Genomic DNA, 6205 nt, shown 5'->3' on the forward strand with positions numbered 1-6205 from the left:
GTAAGGTTTTCATTTAAATTTTATTCCATAACAAGTCAACCTTAGGGTAAGAGACACACCTATTCATCCAAATCGCCTATAAAAGAAGAGTTGAAGCAATCATTTTAACATAAAATCAAACCAATTATCTCTTCTTTCATAAAAACCCATCAAAAACCGTCAGTGAGAGGTGGCAAAATAGTGCATCTTTCGTTCTTCTCATTCTGGGAACAAACTGTCAATGCAAGCACATCCAGGTGGTCAATTTTATGATAGGTGTGCCCATTTATCTCTCCCCAAGATGTCTGATCATTCTAAGCCACCTCGTAGTGACGATTTCCCTTGAGCTCTCAAAGTGGAAAAAATAGTCAAATTTTGACGTCGTGTAACTCCAAGACTGTGGCACTTATGGACAATTCATTCAAACCTACGGGGTCATGTTGTTTCTGCCTAAAAAAGCCTCTCTTGGTTTTGGCCAACTCGATTTCATTTTTGTGTGGTGATATTTTTTCTGTCGCATCAAAAACTGTTTGTGAGAGGTGGCAAAATAGTGTATCTTTCTTCCTTCTCATCGTGGGAACGAACTGTCAATGCGAGGGCATCCGGGTGGTCAGATTTATGCTAAGTGTTCCCTTGTCTTTCTCCCCAACATGTCTGATCGTCCTAATCCACCTTGTAGCGACGCTTTCCCTTGAGCACTCAAAGTGGAAAAAATGGTCAAACTTTGACGTCACATAACTCGAAGACCATGATTCTTATGGATGAGTCATTTGAGCCTACAGGGTAGTGTTGTTGCTGTCTAAAAAATCCTCTCTCGGTTTTGGACAACTCAATTCCATTTTCTTGTGGTAATATTTTTTCTGTCGCATCAAAAACCGTCAAAAACCGTTAGTGAGAGGTGGCAAAATAGTGCATCTTTCATTCTGCTCATCGTGGGAATGAACTGTTAGCATGAGTGCATCTAGGTGGTCGAGTTTACACTAGGTGTGCCCTTGTCTTTCTCCCCAAGATGTCTGATCATTCTGAGCCACCTCGTAGCGATGCTTTCCTTTGAGCGCTCAAAGTGGAAAAAATGGTCAAACTTTGACGTCGTGAAACTCGGATACCATGGCACTTATGGATGATTCATTCAAACCTATGGGGTCGTGTTGTTTCTTCCTAAAAAATCCTCTCTTGGTTTCGAACAACTCAATTCGGTTTTCTTGTGGTGATATTTTTTCTGTCGCATCAAAAATCATCAATGAAAGGTGGTAGAATAGTGCATCTTTCATTTTTCTCATCGTGGGAATGAACCGTCAGCGCGAGCACATCTGGGTGGTCGGGTTTGTGCTAGGTGTGCCCTTGTCTCACTCCCCAATATGTCTAATCATTCTAAGTCACCTCATAGCGACGCTTTCCCTTGAGCGCTCAAAGTGGAAAAAAGGTCAAACTTTGATGTCGCGTAACTTGGAGACTGTGACACTTATGGATGAGCCATTTGAACCTGCAGGGTCATGTTGTCCCCATTGGTGAGCTTATTAGACCATAAATATAAAATTTATTACATTTTCTTGTTCACTATTTACCCTAGGACAGGGTTATAACAGTTTTGACAAAAATTATTAGAACTTCCTCAATATACAACCAAATCAAGTGAAACAAATTGCAAATGGAAGATAACTCATCATTAAATCATTCCCAATTGTTTTTCCAGCCAAATGAAAGAGGAATCAACAAGATTTAATCCTTTGATCAAGTTGTTACACATGTGAATCACAAGAAAAGTGCAGGAAATGATAAGTTTCTTATTGAATATCCTTCAATACATAAAAAATCCTTCAAATGTATTTATAATCAAATGGTACAAATTGGGCTCTCAAAATTTGCAAATCAGCCCCATGGGCACTTTTATATATAAAATTTGGCATCTAATATAAATGATCATGCTCATTACTGTTTATATATACAAAATTTTGAATCTAAATATGCAAATTACAACTCATTGTTTTTTTATACAAATTTTAGCATCTAGATATGCACATTACAACTCATTGTTATTTTTTAATACAAAATTTACCATCTAGATATGCACATTACAACTCATTGTTATTTTTTTATACAAAATTTAGCATCTAGATATGCACATTACAACTCATTTATATTTTTATATACAAATTTGGCATCTACATATGCACATTACAACTCATATGCATATTATAGCTCATATCCATGTAGAGCACATCCAAAAAAGCAAAGTTACAACGTTTCGCAGAAGATCTACAAAATTGTCAAAATTATTCTACCATATTGTAGAATTATTCTTCTAGATGGCCCAGAATCAATCAAGTGAACCTTCTGGATCAGCTCTAACCCTTGGTGTCTCAAGTATTGCCTCTTGGTCAAATTCACGAACTTTCCACAAATCCTTGTTAAGAGGTCTACCACGATATCTAATCAAATAAATATTTGTTGCTACAAGAAGGTTTGAGTAATGAAGAATATGTCTATGTGTCTCAAAGTCCTCAAACAAACAAGCATTAGAATTTTTGATAGGGTACCTGCATTTTATAGAAGGATAAGTTAATGCCAAAATCAATACAATGACTGATAAATAAATAAGTTTAAGAGGTCTCAATACAAATTGACACAACAATGGTACCTTCTAAGACATGTCCCTGTCACAACAACGGATCCTATTGGGTACTCAATACCCTCTCCATCAACCACAGTAGAAGTCAATTTCTTTTTGGCCTCAATACAATGACACAAAAATTAATATGTTCCTTCTTCATTATTCTCATCTACAATAACTGCATATACATGACCTGCATTTAATAGAAGGATATAAGTTAATACCAAAATCAGCATAAGTTAATACTAATAAATTGAGCTTGAAATTTATTTTACCCAAGTAACAAATTGCAACCCTTTACCTGGTTCAACTATGTTTGATACATGGTCAAAATCCACTGATGCTTCAATCTGGTTCATTTGTAGTGCTCTAGGAAGTTGATATGTATATAGGGTTTGCAAAGGTCTACAAGACCATTAGTCAACCCACTCTTTTGATTCACATTCATCCCACACAAAATGCATACATGAAGAGAAAAAGCATGCAATCTGTCTAGTATAAATAATTAGTGATGCCGCATTTGAACTTCTAAATGAATGCATGTCACTTGATCCTGTAAGTGTACAACAATCAAGATAGTTTTCAATGTTAGATTCACGTATTAACCAAAAATATCTAGAAACCATAGACTTACGTGCATTACCTGGTCCCATCATAGAGTTACACCATTGCATAATTGTTTATGCGTCTATTAACATTGCACCACCTTCATACTTTAATTCCTCTCTAGTAAGAGCTCTTTTCACACATGCTCCTGCATCATCATGCTCTTCCTTTCCATGCCCTGCCTCAGTGAAATTCCAAAAATGTTGCACACCACTTGTCACATGCATCCTATTCAACCAATAGAACATCCTTGCATTCTTGAATTGTGCAGTGCAATTGTCCAACCATATTAAGTGTTGGTTGTATCTTATATCTCTTTTCCTTAAATTATCATAGAAGACTGTAAATCATCCTTTCACAAACTTTGAGGAATGAGTACGGTCATTGTTGATATAGAAGTGATATTCTCTTATAACCTTTCTGTCCTCCTTGGTTCTATCATGTGCATGCATGAATGCTATGTGTACAAAATTTGTAACTTGTGTAGAGTGGTAATGCATAGATTGTACTTCATTTTGTGGCTTTAGTGTATAATTCTCAGCAAAATCAATGACAAAGACAATAGTTTCGAGGGGGAAAGTGTCCTTACACAACTTGAATTGCTCATCTAACCACCTAGCTCTATGTGTGTGACCTATGTACTCATACACTAGTTTCTCTTGAAACATATTCATAAAATCAGCTATGCATATATCCCTTTTCACTAACTCACACCTCTTTAATTCTTTTCCATCTTTAACACCATATGTGACTGACTTGTATTTTCCAATAGAAACTAGTTCCTTACCAATTTCATGTGTGCTATCCAGATGTAGGCATCTATGCAATTGTTACAAACCACCACATGTAGGACAAAAACCTCTCAAACATATCATCTTATAGTAAATACACTTTTCATCTCGTCTACATAGTACACTTGAAATAAATTCTCTCGATGACTTAGGAGGTGCTTGTAGACCACATTCCTACAAAACATCATTAGTGTGCAAAGTACAACATAAATAGCAATAAAGATCATAATGCATGGAAAATTCAACATGGACCCTACAACAACATGTAGTACGTGCATGATTAATCTTAACATAAAATGGTTTTGTCATCTCAAAAAATATTTGACTAATTTTAATCTGAGGAAAGCTTTGAAGAAACCTTTCATAAAATTGTGTTTGAGTTATATCTAAATAGTGTTTTGGATGTGGCTCACGATTTCTAATTCGAATTCCCCTTCTAACAACATCTCTTTGGTTGGGTGAAACCCTTGTGTTGTCATGCCGATACTTCTCAATTAACATTCTTAGTGCAAACAAAAACCTTGTCCTTGTGTGGGAGTCTACCCGAGAATGCCCAAAGAGAATTATTGTTAGGATCCTCAATTTTCTCTCACCTCTCTAAGGCATAGTGTAATGTGGTTCTACTTATCCTTAATGACTTGCTTGTTTTTCTTATTAAACGAGTTTTTTTAATTTCCTTTCCCATTATGGTTGATGTGAGGACATGACGAGTAACATTAGCATCTTTAGTGCGTGATTTCAAACCAATGGCTTGGTATGCATCAAAAATATTTCTCGCAATGGTTCTTTTACTATTATTTTCGGATGTTCTTAACCCCAAAATTTTCATTGTCTCTCTAAATTTCAGATTTTTAATCATTTCAACAACTAATTGGCATCTTCCACTTTGATTTAAGTTTTCAAAATAGTTATTCCAAATTCTTCTAACCATTCTTCTACAAATTCTTTCGGAAATTTTATCATGCATTGGCTTCACAATATTTTCATCAATATCTATTAGGAACTTTGGTTTCTACGAATTATTCTAAGAGGTATTAAGATTGGTGCATGCTCTCCATATTAATTAGGTGCATTGTGTGCATTGATCACATCAAATTCAAATGGTATATCTTCTTCAATTTCATTAACATATGCATTCACCAAATCATTTTCAAATGGTGTATGTTCATTGCATTCTTAGGTGCATTCATCATATGCATTTGAATTGGTGTATGTTGATCATTTTGATTTGGTGCATTCATCATATCAATTTCAATTTTTGAATGTTCATCACTTTCATTACATGCATTAGATGATGTACCTTCACGTAATCTCCTCATATGCTCCCTTTGTCTTTCATTTGTTGCCTCTCTTTGTTCATTTGTTCCTCTCTTATTCTTTCCCATTGTCCTACACATAACATCATGATGATAATCCACAATCAAATTGCAAAAACCCAACAAATGATCATCATTTTGTTATAATCTAAAGTGACAATGATAAAATAACTTCAAAAAAAAAAATACAAGACAAATCAATCATGCTCAAAGCAAAAAAACAACAAATGATCATCATTTTGTTATGATCTAAAGTAACAATGATAAAATAACTTCAGAAACAATCCAATATATGAGGCAGAATAATCATTTCAAAGCAAAATTGATAAAAAAAAAAATATGAAAACCTGACTGTTACTGTCCCACAAAATCATGTACAAAAGTAGTGGGGCCTTCAAACAACTTGCAATGCTGGTTTTTAGGCCGTTGGGACTAAAATATATTAAGCTTTTCCCATAACCCATACGGGTTATGGAAACCTAATGTGAACGTTCACAATTTCTCATAACTCGTACAGGTTATGTAGAACTAGAAGTTTTGGCCTAAGTTTTGCATAACCTGTACGGGTTATGTAGAACTAGGAACCAAATAGGAAGAGGAGAGAGAGAGAGAGAGAGAGAGAGAGAGAGAGAGAGAGAGAGAGAGAGAGAGAGAGAGAGAGAGAGAGAGAGAGAGAGAGAGAGAGAGAGAGAGAGAGAGAGAGAGAGAGAGAGAGAGAGAGAGATAGGATAAGATAATGAGAGGGGGAGGGAGAGAGGGGAGAGATAAAGAGAGAGAAGGGGGAGAGGGTGAGAATAGGATAGGATAATGAGAGAGAGAGAGAGAATGGGATAGGGAGAGAGAGTAGGAGAAGGAGAGGGTGAGAGACATGAGGTAGAGAGAACGAGAAGGAGAAAAGGGTG

Source organism: Cryptomeria japonica, chromosome 9, assembly GCF_030272615.1.
Source record: "Cryptomeria japonica chromosome 9, Sugi_1.0, whole genome shotgun sequence".
NCBI lineage: Eukaryota > Viridiplantae > Streptophyta > Pinopsida > Cupressales > Cupressaceae > Cryptomeria > Cryptomeria japonica.